This window comes from Saimiri boliviensis, chromosome 13 (genome assembly GCF_048565385.1).
Source record: "Saimiri boliviensis isolate mSaiBol1 chromosome 13, mSaiBol1.pri, whole genome shotgun sequence".
NCBI classification, from domain to species: Eukaryota; Metazoa; Chordata; class Mammalia; order Primates; family Cebidae; genus Saimiri; species Saimiri boliviensis.
Window position 1 is genome coordinate 40,409,090 of NC_133461.1, and position 17,675 is coordinate 40,426,764.

At 41.2% G+C, this 17,675-nt stretch overlaps 1 protein-coding gene across 1 annotated transcript in view; it reads right to left on the reverse strand.

Annotated features, from left to right (window-relative positions):
- Positions 1-17,675, reverse strand: part of LOC141580899 (uncharacterized) — a 497,294-nt gene that overhangs the window by 224,141 nt on the left and 255,478 nt on the right. Inside the window, exon 7 of the mRNA XM_074384229.1 lies at positions 17,225-17,388. The gene's annotated coding sequence lies outside the window, so the exon portion shown is untranslated. The remainder of the gene's footprint in view (positions 1-17,224; positions 17,389-17,675) is intronic.

Below are 17,675 nucleotides of genomic sequence, written 5' to 3' on the forward strand. Positions count from 1 at the left end.
TGAGATGCAAGGATCATTCAACATATGCAAATCAATCGGTGTGACACATCATATCAACAGAATGAAGGTTCAAAACCATATGATCATTTCAATTGATATGGTAAAAGCATTTGATAAAATTCAACATCCCTTTAGGATACAAACCCTTAAGAAAACTGGATATAGAAGAAACATATCTCAAAATAATAAAAGCTATATATAACAGACTCACAGCTAGTGTCATACTGAATGAGGAAAAACTGAAAGCCTTTCCTGTAACACAACAAGAGTGCTCACTTTCACCACTGTTGTTCAAGATAGTACTGGAAGTCCTAGGTAGAGCAATCACAGAAGAGAAAGAAATAGAGGACATCCAAATTGGAATGGAAGAAGTCAAATTATCTTTGTTTGAAGATGATATGATCTTATATTTGGAAAAACCTAAAGATGCCATCAAAAAACTATTAGAGTTGCTAAATAAATTCAGTGAAGTTGGAGGACACAAAATTAATGTCAAAAAATTAGCAGCATTTCTACATGTCAACAGTAAACAATCCGAAAAAGAAATTAAAAAGTAATCCCATTTACAATAGCCACAGATAAATTTAAATACCTAGGAATTAATTTAACCAAAGAAGTAATAGATCTCTATAATGAAAACTATAAAACACTGATGAAAGAAATTAAAGGGAACACCAAGAAATGAAAAGATAGTTCATGTTCATGACATGGAAGAAACAATATTGTTAAAATGTCCACACTCTCAAAGCAATCTATAGATTCAATGCAATCTCTATCAAAATATCAATGACATTCTCCAGAGAAATAGAAAAAACAATTGTAAAATTTATATGTAATCACACAATAACCAAAGCTATCTTTACCAAAAAGAACAAAATTGGAGCAATCACATTATCTTACTTCAAATTACATTACAGAGATATAGCGAGAAAAACAGCATGGCACTGCCATAAAAACAGACACATAGACCAATGGAACAGAATAAAAAACCCAGAAACAAATCCGTATGCCTAGACTGAACTCATTTTTGACAAAGGTATCAAGAACATACACTGGGGAAAATAGTCTTTTCAATAAAAGATGCCAGGAAAACTGGATATCCATATATAGAAGAATGAAACTAGACCCCTCCTTTATATGGGGGTCTCGCCATATAAAAAAAAATCAGTTCAAAATCAACTGAAGACTTAAATCTAAGACCTCAATCTATGAAACTACTACAAGAAAATGTTGGGGAAAATCTTGGGAACTTTGTTTTGAGCAAAAATTTCTTGAGTAATACCTCATAATCACCAAATAGATAAATGAGATCACATGAAGTTTAAATGCTTCTGCACAGAAAAGGAAACAATAAATTGAAGAGACAACAAATTGGAAGAAAATATTTTTAAACTGCTCATCTGTCAAGGGATTAACAACCGGAATATGTAAGAAGCCCAAACAATTCTATAGAAAAGAATCTAATAATTCAATCAATCGGCACAATATTGGAATAGACATTTTTCAAAAAGAAGACATACAAATGGAAAACCAGCAAATGAAAAGGTACTCAACATCACTGATCATCATAGAAGTCCAAATCAAAAACTACAATGAGATATTATCTCACCCTAAGTTAAAATGGCTTATATTCAAAAGACAGACAGTAACAAATGCTGGTAAGGATGTGGAGAAAAGAGAACCCTTGTATACTCTTGGTAGAAATGTAAATTAGTACAACCACAACGGAGATTAGCGTGGAGATTCCTCAACAAGCTAAAAATAGAACTACCATATGATCCAGAAATCCCACTGCTGAATATATACCCCAAAGAAAGAAAATTAGTATACTGAAGCCCTATCTGCACTCCTATATTTGCTGCAGCATTATTCATAGTAGCCAAGATTTGGAAGCAATCTAAGTGTCCACTGACAGATGAATGAGTGAAGAAATGTGGTACATACACACAGTGGAGTACTATTCAGCCATAAAAAAAGAATGAGATCCAGTCATTTGCAAAATCATGGATGGAACTGGAAATCATTATGTTAAGTGAAATAAACCCAACATAGAAAGACAAACATTGTATGTTTTCACTTAAAGAGTCTAAAAATCAAAACAATTGAACTCACAGACATAGAGAGAAGGATGGTTACCAGAGGCTGGGATGGGTAGTAAGGGAGTCAAGGAATGGTGAGGATGGTAAATGAGCACAAAAAAGTAGTTAGAAAAAGTAAGACCTAGTATTTGATAGGACAACAGGGTTACTATAGTCAATAATAATTTAATTGTACATTTAAAAATCACTAAAAGAGTAATTGGACTGTTTATAACACAAAGGATAAATGCTTGAGGGAATGGATACTTCATTCTCCTTTATGTGTTTATCATGCATTGCATGCCTGTATCAAAACATCTCATGTACCCCATAAATATATATACCTACAATACTCACAAAACAAAAAATAAAAATGCTCTGTATTGATCATCTCAGGAAGTTTTAGGTATTCCTCACAACAATCCTTAGAGAAGGCCAGAAAAATCTATATTTTAACTCTGTTTTGGAAATGTGCAACCAAAATGAAATGCTGTGTGAACTTGAGTTACTTCTCAAGAGCATAGATTCATGACTCTACGCTGTAGACAAGTCACTGATTTTACACACTAGGAGACTGAAGAAGGTGAGACAAAGGAAAAGGTGCGTATTTCATAAAAAACACTAAAACACATTGTTACAAATCTTTCAGAGGGGCTTTAGCAAGACAACATGATAAAGGGGAAATAACAGGGGCTGGGTTCAGAAATGATAAGATTCTAAGTTTGCTTCTGCCATTTACAGGTTCAGTGATGTTTAAGAAAGAAAATAATGGTCCAACTGCTTGGAGTCTCCTTGCCCATCTGCAAGAAGACAGTAGTACCTTCTTAGATTACTGTGAAAAATTAAATTTTTAAACGTGTATAAAACATACAAAGTATGTTTTCAAGCAAATATCCAATAAATAATAATCTAGCCATCTCTGACCCTCCCACAGAGTTTAGGAAATGGGGTTGTACCATATTGGAAGAGAATCAGTGGAAGCTTCATGAAGTATGTAACAAAACCGAACTTCCAGAGTCATGGATCCAGAAGGAATGGGAATAAGAGGTGCTTCGGGAGGAAGAAATGGACTGAAAAAAGCTGAAAAGACAGTATGTATAAAGTGTACCATTTAAACAGTAGTTAGAAGAGAGTGAATTTATGTCTGTAGTGTATGTATGTCTGGATGCATGTGAGTATGTATGTGTGTGTGACTGGTATATGGTTATGTGCACACATGTGTTCGTATAAGGCAGAAAAAAATGGGAAATTGGACATTTCAACTTCACTTCCCATTTCTCTGCTTTAGACTAGGGAAACTCCCACATGGACATGACTCACAAAGGTAAGGGTTTACTCTGCAGCATTTGGGGAGACTGGAGCAAGTTGCTAGGCAGGGAAGGGCACGAGCACATCAGCAAAGTAGAATAGCATTCGCTTGGGTGGCACTTCAGAGGAAGGAGAGATCAGACCTGGGAAAAAGAGTGAGCCTGCAATGGTGGGCTGAAGGGAAGGATACCACCCAGGTTGGGAAGCAAAATATAGTCACTGAAGAAGTAAAATGGAAAGTACTTTTCATACAGCTGGTTAATGGCAAAAGCAGTTAATGCCCATTCCAAGATAGGAGGCAGAGTCACTGGGGGAACATGGTGCCACTCAAGGGACTTGTAAATCAGAGAGATATGGAAAGGGTCAGGGCCAAGTAGCCTACTAGGCTTTCTGGTTTGAGGACAAGGGGAGGAAATCCTTTAAAAGCTATGTATTCAAGTTCAAATGCTCATTAAAAAAAAAAAATCCTCCTGTTAAATCTACCATTAGAAGTTTATTCTAAAAGGTCTACAAGGCTCCTTAGTTCCCAGAGAACTTTTGTTAGAAAGCAAATACCAGGAGAGAGGTAACACGTTTTCCTTAGCTAACCAGTGGCCTGAGGAGGAGACAATTCTCATTAGTCATGAGGCCACAAAGCTCCAGGAGGAGGACTGGACCCCACAGAGAGGAATTTGTGCAAATTCCATAAGAAAGATGCAAGCAAAACGCTCTGGTGCTCTGAGGGTGGCAGAGAACTGATGATGTGCCACCCGGGCAATCAGAGACATCCCCATGAGGTCCTCACATTTAATCTGGGGCAGAGGAGGGCTGAAAGAGAAAGCAGGGAGGAGGTGAGTGTGATGGATTTTGCCGAGGGCCCACTTGAGTATATCAGGGACCAACAAAAGAGAAATTTCCTTAATCTTCAGCACATTTTGCAGAGATGTTATAAACATGGCTATGGCTTCAGGCTCAGGCTGAGACAGAGATGCATTATCTCACCTACCCAGAGTGAACTAAGCATGAGGCCCCTTCACAAGGTAGCCTTGTGTCTTTTTGCCTCTTGTTCTCCTCATTGTGCCCAACCACATGTTGTCAATGTTGTCACAGCCACACTTTTCCTCCTGGATGAAACAGACGCTGGATCTTTCTGAGGCAGTTGTTCTATCCACTTGTATAGGAGGGAAGCTGACAGTGACAAGGTCTCTGGGTGCACCTCCCTAAGCTCTCAGCTGAAAACCCTACAAAGGTCAGCACCCAAGGGCCCTACACCACTGCCATCACCACCTCCCTACCCTGTTTCTCTCAGTGCATGTGTGTGTGTTTTAATTTCCTTACACAGCACATATAATTGTGGGGTATTTGGGCCCAGTGCATTAGCTCAGCTGACACACAAACCTCGCCATGTGTGGCAGCACAACCTCATGATCGGAGCCCAAACAATTTTACAAAACTGGCAAAATATCAACTCATACAAAATCACTAGAAGTGCTTCAGTACATACCAACACTCTTGATAAACAGCATGCACAGTAAAGGTATATTTTGGCACTTCCAATAAGAGTGGATAAATCAAAGTTCATTTATTATTGTTTATTTTGCAATTTTCTTTTATTTTATACTGAGTAATATCCATTCATTCAACTGAAATTTTGAGTACCTAGCATCAGTTAAAATAGTTTTAAACTATTATTACATGCTTATTTTAGTATTGGGCACAACCACAAAAGTGAAAGACACATTAACAATGCCTGTAATGGTGAACTCAGGAGTCAAGGAAGGACTTAAAACTGTAGAATTCCAATCTCCTCCTTAAAATTCTAGTGCCCCTTCTAACGTCCCTGCAAGATGTCATAAAACCTCAGCTTCTGTAATCCATGCCAGGGAACATGATCTTTCAACAATAGCCCAGGCTGTTTTCAGACAGCTAGGATTCATGCAAATATTCCCACAGCCCCTTAGAACATCCCTCAAGTATTCTACATTTTTTTTATCTAGAAGAAAATAATAATTATTTTTAAGTACCCAATCCCTCTTCATGTGATGATGGCAATTACTTTTGCACCAACCTAATACAAGAGAGTATCAAGTCTTTGTGATAGAGTAACATTTTGTATGAAAACTTTTGAAGATTTATCAGAGCAACAGGTACTTTGATTTTGGCAGAATGTTTATGACCCGGTTGATCAGAATTGGCCATTTATACTGGGAAAAATTGAAAGGTAAACTCGGATAACAATAACAAATTCATATTCTGGAGAAACTAGGAGAATACTGTTGAAAGTGAGGAGGTCCAAGAGTACAAATATGAACACGTTGCATTAAGAGGATTTAACCTGGAAGCCATGGGCTAGACATGTCTGCTTGGAGTGGAGCCCTTGAGGCAGACAGTTTGAATGAGGGCTTTTGCAATACTCAGACATACCATGATGGGAAGAGGAGAGAGACTTGGTAAACTTAGAGACCAACCCTGTACGGAGTGTGACAGAAGAAAGTAGTTTGCTGTGATCTAGCAAGAGCAAGCCTGGAGGAGCATGGTGAACTGATACAAATATACTTCCATTTACTGATGTTCCAGAGAGTGTGTGTGTAGAGAGGACATCCACAAGTATGCTGAGAAACAGGGGCCATAGATCAGTACTTGAAAGCTCCATTCATCTGGTAAAAATAAAAAGTCTGTTTGCTACTCTACCACACGGTATTGGTGAAAAAAAAAAATAAAACAAAATATGAAACATTACCCTAATCACATTGCAAGGGTGGGGGTAAAGTAGGATGGTTCACAAATGTCTATAAAACCAGGCAGTACATAACATGCATACCCCAAAGCAAAGTGCCTACGAACCCACAGCAAAGCAAATAGCTCTGGCCTGGCGACCTATGTAGGCTGCTAACCACTGCCCCCACTGCCCACCAAGTAATACCAGTATAATACAATGGGAATCTTGTCACTCCCTGGATGGAAATGTAGTGGAGGTCACTTGAACAAAGACAGGAAGCATGAAGCCTAGTTCTCCAGGGTGAGTGGAGACACAGCTAATCCTGGCTGCATTCATCAGTGAGATAGAAGAGAAAAGCCAGATAATGGCCAGGGCCTGACTTGTCTAGCAAGTCCATGCAGCCTTCTATTGAGAAAAAGAGCAACAGCTGCACATAGATCTATGCCTTTTAACTGTGAGACCCCGAACACCAGTAAACTCAACCCAATCAATTATGCCAGACTCAATTAAGGCAATTGGGATAATCCTTCTTCCTTGTTGGGGAAGAGAAGAAGCTAAGAAGAGATGAGTGGAAACAGGCACGCCTGACAGAAAGGATGGAAAGATGGAGGTGTTCGCTCCTCAAATGGTAAGCAGGTCTGAGCAAATTCCAGCTCTCTAAATTCCCCAAAGCCTCAGTACTTCTTGTTTTGGCCTTTTGGGGTTCTTAAGGGGCATAATGCAATAAGAATTCATGAATAACACCTGTAATCTCAGCACTTTGGGAGGCCAAGCAGGTGGATCATGAGGTCAGGAGATGGAGACCATCCTGGTCAACACTGTGAAACTCCATCTCTACTAAAATTACAAAAATTAGCCAGGTATGGTGGCAAGTGCCTGACCTTCCAGCTACTCAGGAGGCTGAGGTAGGAGAATCGTTTGTACCCGGGAGGTGGCGGTTGCAGTGAGCTGAGATTGTGCCACTGCACTCCGGCCTGAAGACAGAATGAGACTCCATCTCAAAAAAGAAAAAAAAGAATTTATGAATAAAATGATGGTGGTAACACAGAGCCCTCAGATTCCCACCATGGCCACATAGCAGGGCTGGGGGCTTACAGCCCTAGTGACAGGTCCTAGACAAAGCAGAAAAGGAAGCAAATGGTGGCCAGAAGTGAGAAGAAGGACTGCAAAGGAAGGGCAGGAGGCAAGGTAGTACAGGTGATAGATAAGGAGTGTCAAGAAATCCCCTTCCAGGAACACTTCATCCTTCCCATCTGATGCAGCTGTAATTGCAGGGGGATTGAGCTGATGAGGCAAAGGACCTTTTCTGCTTATGTTTGCATCTTTCCTCCATAATCATCTTTGAGAAAATCTTAGAGATGGGTAAATGGCTCAGAGGCCTCAGATCATCTGCTTTGTGGGTGTGGAGTCTCTGCAACTGGGCTGTTTATCCAGAACCATTCCACCATCAAAAAATCCAACTGCCCCGTGTGTTCACTTCTCGAAGTACTCAGGCAGATCTCTGAGCAAAACAACAAAAATCTGCCATATTTGCCCCCAAGGCCTCTTTTTGGAAAGTGTTCTCTTCAGAACACTGTAGGCACTGTGGAAGCTCTTTATGAAAAAGGCCTAGTGCCCACCCATAGTGTGGACAGGAGAAACACATCTCACCCCAATGAAGAGTAAGTGATAGTAAAGGGGAGGCTCAGCTTCTGCGGGTACAAAAACTGGGAAGTCAGTGGGCTTTGGCTCAGTGGGGACAAGCTCCCTGGAACAGCTAGGAATTTCACCTTTGCCTTGAAGACGTGCCTTTTAAAGAAAGACATGGAGCAGGGCCTTCCAGGTAGTGTGATGACAGAACAAAGTCTCAGAAACTGAAGTGACCATGGCAAGGGGAATGGGGCACTGGGAACAAATACCTTTGGCAGCCTCCATCCTTTGAGACCCTCTTCTGGGTCCCCTTTATCCATGGAGCTTTCACTGCAAATGAGCAGTGTCTTCCATTTCCTCTGAACTCTGGTAACCTGTTGTTTCCATGCCTTTCAAGGCATGCATCATATATTGCCTTGTGCTGGTGTTATTTACTTGCCTGACCTAAAATGTACTTCACCCATATTAGGAATTTAGTGGCGGTTGCAGTGAGCTGAGATTGTGCCACTGCACTCCGGCCTGAAGACAGAATGAGACTCCATCTCAAAAAAGAAAAAAAAGAATTTATGAATAAAATGATGGTGGTAACACAGAGCCCTCAGATTCCCACCATGGCCACATAGCAGGGCTGGGGGCTTACAGCCCTAGTGACAGGTCCTAGACAAAGCAGAAAAGGAAGCAAATGGTGGCCAGAAGTGAGAAGAAGGACTGCAAAGGAAGGGCAGGAGGCAAGGTAGTACAGGTGATAGATAAGGAGTGTCAAGAAATCCCCTTCCAGGAACACTTCATCCTTCCCATCTGATGCAGCTGTAATTGCAGGGGGATTGAGCTGATGAGGCAAAGGACCTTTTCTGCTTATGTTTGCATCTTTCCTCCATAATCATCTTTGAGAAAATCTTAGAGATGGGTAAATGGCTCAGAGGCCTCAGATCATCTGCTTTGTGGGTGTGGAGTCTCTGCAACTGGGCTGTTTATCCAGAACCATTCCACCATCAAAAAATCCAACTGCCCCGTGTGTTCACTTCTCGAAGTACTCAGGCAGATCTCTGAGCAAAACAACAAAAATCTGCCATATTTGCCCCCAAGGCCTCTTTTTGGAAAGTGTTCTCTTCAGAACACTGTAGGCACTGTGGAAGCTCTTTATGAAAAAGGCCTAGTGCCCACCCATAGTGTGGACAGGAGAAACACATCTCACCCCAATGAAGAGTAAGTGATAGTAAAGGGGAGGCTCAGCTTCTGCGGGTACAAAAACTGGGAAGTCAGTGGGCTTTGGCTCAGTGGGGACAAGCTCCCTGGAACAGCTAGGAATTTCACCTTTGCCTTGAAGACGTGCCTTTTAAAGAAAGACATGGAGCAGGGCCTTCCAGGTAGTGTGATGACAGAACAAAGTCTCAGAAACTGAAGTGACCATGGCAAGGGGAATGGGGCACTGGGAACAAATACCTTTGGCAGCCTCCATCCTTTGAGACCCTCTTCTGGGTCCCCTTTATCCATGGAGCTTTCACTGCAAATGAGCAGTGTCTTCCATTTCCTCTGAACTCTGGTAACCTGTTGTTTCCATGCCTTTCAAGGCATGCATCATATATTGCCTTGTGCTGGTGTTATTTACTTGCCTGACCTAAAATGTACTTCACCCATATTAGGAATTTAGTATAGGTTAGTTGGATTAATTAATGTATTCATGAGTGGTGGGACATATTTGAACTGCCTGGTAGGTGGAGGTCTGACAGCCCCTGGCAAATCTTTTCTGGGTCCAGAAACTTGAAAACCTGGCGATGTGAAGAAAGCTCCATTCCAATCACCCCAGTGCATGGCTGCTCAGTGCCTATGAGTGTTTCCCATTTTTACATGTCTTTTGTAGGCTGAGCACAGGCCACATTCCAACCTTCTGCTAGATTCAATGGCAATCTCTACCTGCAAGTTTCCCTAACACCCATCCCCATGCAAACCCAAAGAGAAAAAAATTGGAAAGAAGTTCTAAAAACTGAAGTCATGGCCTAGCAGTAGCTTAAACAGGAGTCTCTGTTTCAACATATGGAGACTTTAAATAATATAGAACATAAATATTATTATCACAATGCCAAAGGATTCATCCAAATGAAATTCATGATGTATTTTGTATTTGCTTTCCTTTAGTAGAATATTTTTCTTGGGCAAGTATCAGTTGGCCTCAGCTTTCCATTTATCCCTAAATACTTTCCATAATCCCTCCAGCTCCACTACCCACCTTCTTGGTGCTTTGCTCCAGGCTGACTTTCATGGACTGAATTATCCAGACTCTCTAGACCCCGGCTTCCCAAGGCCCTGGCAGGAGGTGAGGGGTGGGAGGAGAGAGTGGTCAAGGCCTTGGTCCCTCAGCTCCCATCCTATAGGACTGTGGGTTTGTAGGAGCTTTGTTCCTCCACCAAAGGCTCCTCTTCTACAGCTTCAGCTATGTGTCTCCAGATCCAGCAACTGTCTTGTTCCATCAGGCCCTAGGCTAGTAATGCCCCTTGCTCTTGCCTTCCTTGGGGCATTCTGACACCTTTTGTTGGTTTTCCTTAATGCTGTCAACACATTACCCTACTTGGGTGTTTCCTATTCCTGTTTCCTGCAAGGACTGTGAATGACACAAGGTCCCATTACCCAAAGAAAAGCCCAGGGAGAAACAAGATAATCACTTTTCTATTTATATTCCCAAAGCCAAGATCAGCCTGATCTTTGAGATGGCTCCAAGTTATGCTGGGTTTTTGGGTATTTGGGCCAGTTGTGACTTGCTCCTATGGACTTGCTCAGAATCCTAAGTTTCCATCTTGACTAATCAAATCAACTCATGAAAACCGCATCAATATCTTTGACGAGTACAGTGAAAAAAATCTCAGAGAAAGCAAACCAGGCCCTACCCTTTAGCACATTGTGTGAGGAGGCCTCTTCTCTGCACTCTGCCCTGGTCTGTGTTCTTACTTTGGAGCTAATAGGAACTTCAGAAAGGGAGGTTTATGCTGACCCAATGAGACCTTTTTTCACTTTTTTTTGTTCTCATATTTTTGAAATAGGAAAAAAGGGTATGCATGTAATTCCAGGTTATATATCACCCAGCCTCTTATTTTTGCAGCAGGAATTTTAGGTTATAGAAGCAGCTTTGTACTTATTTGCTGCCATCAGGGAGGTGGTTTTGCTACAAGGTTTTGTGAGGTTGTCAAAGTCAAGAAGGTTGCTGACCTCACGCTTCCTAAGGGAGAAGCTGACCATGGTGTATGCAACTCACTACATAGTTGAGCCCTTCCCTTCTGTTCCTGGATTTGAGGGACAATCTCTAGGGTCCCATTACCCTCATTATCCTGAGCATTCCTCTCCCAGAAAGACTCTCTCCCCTCAGGCCCTCAGATTCTATACTGTATAAGAAGCTCACTCTTCAATGATTGCTATGATTTGAATGTCCCCTCTGAAACTGATGTTGAAATTTAATTGCCACTGTAACAGTGTTGAGAGGCAGTACCTTTAAGAGGTGATTATGTCATGAGGGTCCTGCTCTTACAAATGGATTAATGTCATTATAGTTGGAGTGAGTTACTTAGCAATAGAGTGGATTCCTGATAAAAGGATGAGTTGGGCCAATTTTCCTCTCTGTCTCAAAAGCACCATTTCTCACCATGGGATGCCCTCTCCCATGTTACAATACAAGAAGGCTCTAACCAGATGCAATGCCTTGATCTTGGACTTTCCACTCTTCAGAAGCATAAGCCAAATAAATCTCTTCGCTTTATAAATTACCCCATCTGTGGTATTCTGTTATAGCAACAGACTAAGACAATGATTGATTTAATGTACACACTGTTCAATGTTTGTTCAGTTGTCAGAATGGCTTTTATGTTTGTTCTTGTCAGGGCTGGATGACAGTCTCTAGACCCCCCAGGGGCAGGCATCTTGCCTTTTCTATAACTTTATACAAGGCCCAAGTGGAGAGGAAAGTGGGGTTAAGAAATAGTGGGATTTTTTTTAAGCAGTAGGCAAATTCAGATTATTAACATCATCATTATTAATAGACAACAGTGATGTGGTAATAGCAGTGATGGTGATTATAATAATCTCTCAAAAAACATTCTTCCCTCCTCCCTTTAGAATACACAAGCTGGCCCTCACAGTGATTCACTACAAACTGCATACTTGTGGAATCCTGGGTAAAAACTTATTCGATTTCCCTGAGCTTCTGGTAAAGTGCACAAAGGGACATGTATGTGGGTATGTGTGTGTGCATGCATGCATGCAGGCAGGCACATAGACTGATTGCCTTATGTCTCCAACGGGAAATAACTCCAGGGTATGGCACAGGGGGAGTCGTTGCCATCTGCAAGCTCCTGGGGTGTAGCCATAACCATAAGGGCTGAGGGTTTGGGGAAAAGTAGTTTGAAGTGTGGGAGATGTTCCTGCATTTGAGGGGAGCATTTCTTCAGGCCATTGTGGACCAATAAACGGTTCAATTTTTTCATTGTTCTAATTAATTTAATTAAGTTAACTTCCAAGGTGTGTTAAGAAGCAATGCCTTGGGTGATTAACTGTTCCCATATTGAGGTGTTTTCACAAACACATTTACCCTGATTAGTGTACACATTATTATGTAATTAAATACCTCACACAGAGGAATTTATTAGTGCCTTCTTGTCTCCTAACAAATAAAGCAGCCCTCCGAATATCTTGGAAAAGATAATTCCAGTTGCTAGGAGAGAGGGACAGACAGATGTAGAGACACACCACGATCTAGATTGGGAGGGAATTTCCATGATTTCCATGGCTGTACCCTGTCAAGATCTCATACGCCTCTGGGCAGTGCTTCCTCCTAGAGATTGCAACCTGACCCATTCCTGAGCTCTTTGTCCTTCCTTTCCTCTTTTCCCTGCTTGGTCCCAGCAAGTCCATATCACTTACCAGAAAGGCCCTTTTTACAAAAGGGAATAAAGACAAGGTCTTTGCACAGAAGGTATGAGGCCTCTCCCTTCATCTGTGCACATCCCTCTGAGTTGGCCTTCAGAAAACTGGTGTTCACAAAGTTGCATCTTAACCTCCTCCATCTCCTCCTTCTCTTCCATCCCCCACATACCACTCTCTGCTGAGCCAGTTTCTCTGGAGTCCACTTCCTATTGGATGGGAAGGAAGGGCTTATGTTTTCAGATACTGAAGTAAGTGCTGGTCAGATACTGCGTTCTGAGACAAGTTAGAAGAATAGTTCTGGATAGGCCAATTTCTGAAAACCTTTTCTCTCATGGCCACCAACTGTATTACATATACAGTCAACTCTACAAATCCTAAGTGTGTTCTAACATTAGCAATATTAATAACACACTTATTGAACATGTCTACCCCCTGTACAACTGTGTGAAGCATTTATGTCTCTTCTTGATGAAATTTAAAAAAAAAAAAACTCAGTAAAAGATTTAAATGGGTTTATTCAGAGCCAGTATGAGTGGCCATGGCCTGAGGTATAGTCTGAAGAGATCCTGAGGCTGAGTGTGGTGGTTTCCACCCGTAATCCCAGCACTCTGGAAGACCAAAGGTGGGTGGATCATTTCCTGAGGCTGAGTGTGTTGGTATACACCTGTAATCCCAGCACTTTAGAAGACCAAAGGCGGGTGGATCATTTGAGGTCAGGAGTTTGAAACCAGCATGGCCAATATGGGGAAACTCCATCTCTCCTAAAAATATAAAAATTAGCTGGGCAGTAGTGATGTGCCTGTAATCCCAGCTACTCAGGAGGCTGAGGCAGGAGAATGGCATGAGCTTGGGAGGTGTAGGTTGCAGTGAGCCAAGATGGCACCAGTGCACTCCAGTCTGGGCAACAGAGTAAGACCCTGTCTCACTAAAAAAAAAAAAAAAAAAAAAAGAAAAAAAAGAAAAAGAGGTCCTGAGAAAGCATCCCTGCAGATGTCAGGCTGTCAGGTTACAACTTAGTTTTACACATTTTTAGAAAGACAGAAGTTATAGGCAAAGACATAAGTCAACATATGAAAGGTATACATTGGTTTCAGGTCATAGGTGGATTCAAAGATTTTCCATTTGGTAATTGGTTGAAAGAGTTAAGCTTTGTATAAAGACTTGAAATCAGTAGAAAGAAGTTTCAAGTTAAGGTACGGGGGTTTGTGAAAGCCAAGGTTCTTGTTATGTAAGAGCAGCCTCTACTAGTAGCAGGCTTCAGAGAGAATAAATGGTTAATGTCTTTTCAGACCTTAAAAGGTGTGAGGCTTAGTTAAATCTCTCCTGGTGGCATGCATCTATGGTCCCAGCTACTCCAGAGGCTGAGACAAGAGGATCAATCACTGGAGCCAAGGAGATTGAGGCTGCAGTGAGCTATGATCATGACGCTGCATTCCAGCCTGGGTGACAAAAAGAGACCCTGTCTCAAAAAAAAAAAAAAAAAAAAAGAAAGAAAGAAAAAGAAAGAAAAAGAAAAAGAAATGTAAATCTCTTCTGGATCTGAGAAAGACCTAGAAAGGAAAGGGGTTTCTGAACAGATATAAATTTCCCCCACAAGATGGCTTGACAAGGCCATTTCAAAACATGTCAAAGAAATATATTTGGGGGTAAAATATTTTTATTTCCTTCAGGGCTTGTGTCTGTCACACGATGCTATCCCAGCGTCTGGTTGGAATTTGGTGTCTATTGACACAAAGAGTCTGTTGTGAGTGTTGTGATCTCTATGTTACTGTTAATGATGGCCACCTGTGTCTAAACACCAAAAGGAAGGGGATGTAATGAGGCGAGTCTGACCTCCCTTCCTGACATGACAGGAAATTTAGTTTTTCAGGTTTTCTTGGCCCAGAAGGGGTCCTTTCAGTTGGCTGGGGGACTTGGGATTTTATTTTTGGTTTATATCTTCATTTAATATAATCCTATAACTCCAAGAGGTAAGTGCTATTATTATCACTACTTACCTGATGAGGAAGCTGAGGCTAAGTGACAGTGACTAGGTACTGTATTCAAGACTGCACAGTCAGGAAGTAGCCAAGTCATGCAAATGAAGCAAGGCCTTCTGACTGACAGTCCTCACCCTTGGCCTCTGTCCTAGATGCCTGCCCCATCATCAGTGTTGAGTGGAAGAAACTAAGACTCTGATTTTCAGGTCTAGGGGCCCTCAGTCCCATGCCTTTGATGTGAGAAGCCAAGCACGTTTTTTTGCTTGCCTGCTCCATTTGATAGTGTGAGGCCCAGGCAACTTAGCCACCTCTGAGAGGTTAAATTAAGTGACATTTCTGGGGGATGTAGAAAATACTACTGAAGGCCAAGTGAATCAATGCTGAACGCAGAACAAAACAGTTCCCACCACTGGGATCAGACTGTTCAGGTTGGTGGCAGGGAGAGAATTATGTGAGCCGGGGGCTACCTCCTGAGGGAGCCAAGATTGATTCTGTATGATTGATGACTCAGGGACAGAATGCCAAGTCATCAATTGCCTCAGCTCATGCCACGGACAGCATCAAGATCACTTTTCCCTGGTGTCCAGCCTGAAAGATTTCTCTTCTGTTTGTTTGTTTGGCCTGGGGCAGGCGCCTGCCGGTCTTCGCTGTGTAACTTTACCAAGGCCTTTTGAGAAAAGACAGGTGACAACATCTGGCAGGAGGACATAGAACTTGAAGGAGAAATAGCAGAATTGGGAGTGGGGTAGAGACTGTGTGTGAATATGTATGTGCCTCAGAGACAGAGAGAGTAGAGAGGCAGCAATAGGCTATGCTGAAAATCTTGAATTCTGGTTCCACATGTACCAGTGTATAATTACTGACCAAAACTAAGATATTTTCTCTGTGACTCAGTTTCTTCATATGATGAATCAGAATAATCAAAGCTATGCCTTCTGTCAGATCAGAATGTTAGGAAAGATTCATAACCCTCACCAAAATTTGCTCATGTTAGCCTTGGGATTTAATATTTCCTTCCTTGCCCTTTATCATGGTTTTTGGGGAAAATTTATAGCTTGCTTTATATAATCTCACACTACTGGATGGCCTATGCTAGCTCTGTATATAAAAGTCCTACCACCCAATGAAAATGGATGTTTCCTAAGGTCAGAGACCACAGCTTTTCTTTTCCTAGATCATCTATAAGCCTGAAGCTTAGCAGATCATAAGATCCATAATTATTTATCCTGATCAGTTTTGGTTTCATGTGCATGTATGAGTAAATATATATGGTCATGTGTGTATTTATGTATATACACACATATTCCACATATATGTGTACACACACACACACACACACATTTGCACATATAACACGTATATACCTCATAAATCCCATGAACTTATATCAATGGTATCAGGGAGGCTACAGCTTAGAAGGATTGAAGCCATTAAACATTTTTACAAAAAGTATAACTGTGATTTTAAAGACATTAGAGGAAGGACAAGCCTACTGGTCTTTGAAGATAATATCAGGTTAAGAGATGATAGTGAAAAATCTCAGTTCCTCACTTCCTATTTTGTCTGTTTCCTCTGACAACGTTAACGAACTTTAACTGGAGCAGTAGAATAATGTGGCTAAGATGAAATTAAAGCCCAACATAACTGAAAGGACGGTGGTAAAACACATAGCCACTTTTAAAAATCTCTACATCTAATTATAAAATGGGTATTTCATACACATGGTAAACCAATTGGAAAAAAAATGTGAAAGGCAGAGAGAAGAAAAAAATAAACATCCACAAACCATAATGTTCAGTGTTGAACATTATTAAATACTACTCATATTTTCTCTAACACTTCATCAATCTGTGTCTGCCTGTGTATGTGTGTATTTAATTAGAATTTTAATATGTAGTTCCTTTAAATTAGTTCAAGTCTTTGGGCTTAAACTAAAATTCTGCCCCAGGGAGGATAAAGTGATTGGAATCTCTTACATCAGAAAGCAATCCCAGAAATCATGTGTGAGTTAGCTAAAAAAAAAAAAGGGGGAAAATAGTCTTATTTTCTTCTTAGATAAAACATATCTTAATTTTTTAAGTGATTTAACAAAATTGTTCATGGTATGAAGATGAGATAGAGAACTATGGGATGGCACATAGTCCAAGGATACAGAAAGCAGATTTATGCCTGAATGTGTTGACCACCCCCACAGAGTGTTGGGGTGGGCCACAAAGGCTCTACTTCATCTACCCATTTACACATTTGTTCTTTCAATTATTTACTTAGGGCCTGCCCTGCCCAAGCACTACTCCTGGGGCCTCAGGACCCAGGGTCCAGCAAGCAGAGTGAATTACAGCAAGCAATCTCCTCAGGAGTCTTCCTGAAATGAATCCAGAGAAGTGGCGAACAGGATAAGCAACAAATACTAAACTGAAGACATTGACCAATGATTAGCAATACTGAGACTACCGAGGAAGAATGTGCAGGCTTCCATCTAAGTTTTAAAAATCAACACCTTGGGAACAGGATTGGAGAAAAGGAATTCAAGAGTCATTCACATGAAGAAGGACTGAGAAATTTTTCTTAATTACAAACTAATCAACAGCTGGATGCAGATGCTAGAAAAGCTGAGATAGTCTTACCCTAGCAAGTATAACCCTTCTGTCCATGCCAGTGGAAGGGCAGCCCCATGTTCTATGTTCATTGTGATTGTGTTAAGTTCTGGGCTTGGAACCTCAAAAGGGACCTGGACAGGTCATCATGATGAATCCAGATGTGAAGCCAAAGAGGTGACAGACTTGGAAACCTAGTCATGAAAGAAGAAAGAAGAAAAGTGAAATGTTTAACCAGAGGAGAAAAGCCACATGGTGACAAGTGAGTAATCAGCAGGGAACATGAGAGATACTGTCATTTAAACCCCTGGGGAGACAGTTTTTGGAGAAGTAACATACTAATCCCTTAGAGCTCCCAGAATAAAGGCTGGAAATTACTGAGATAATCAAAGGTTTAAGTCATTATAAGGAAGAACTTTCCTCTTAGTCAAGATGTACCATGGATGCACTAGTTTTAAAAAGACTAGTGAGTTCTCTTTGT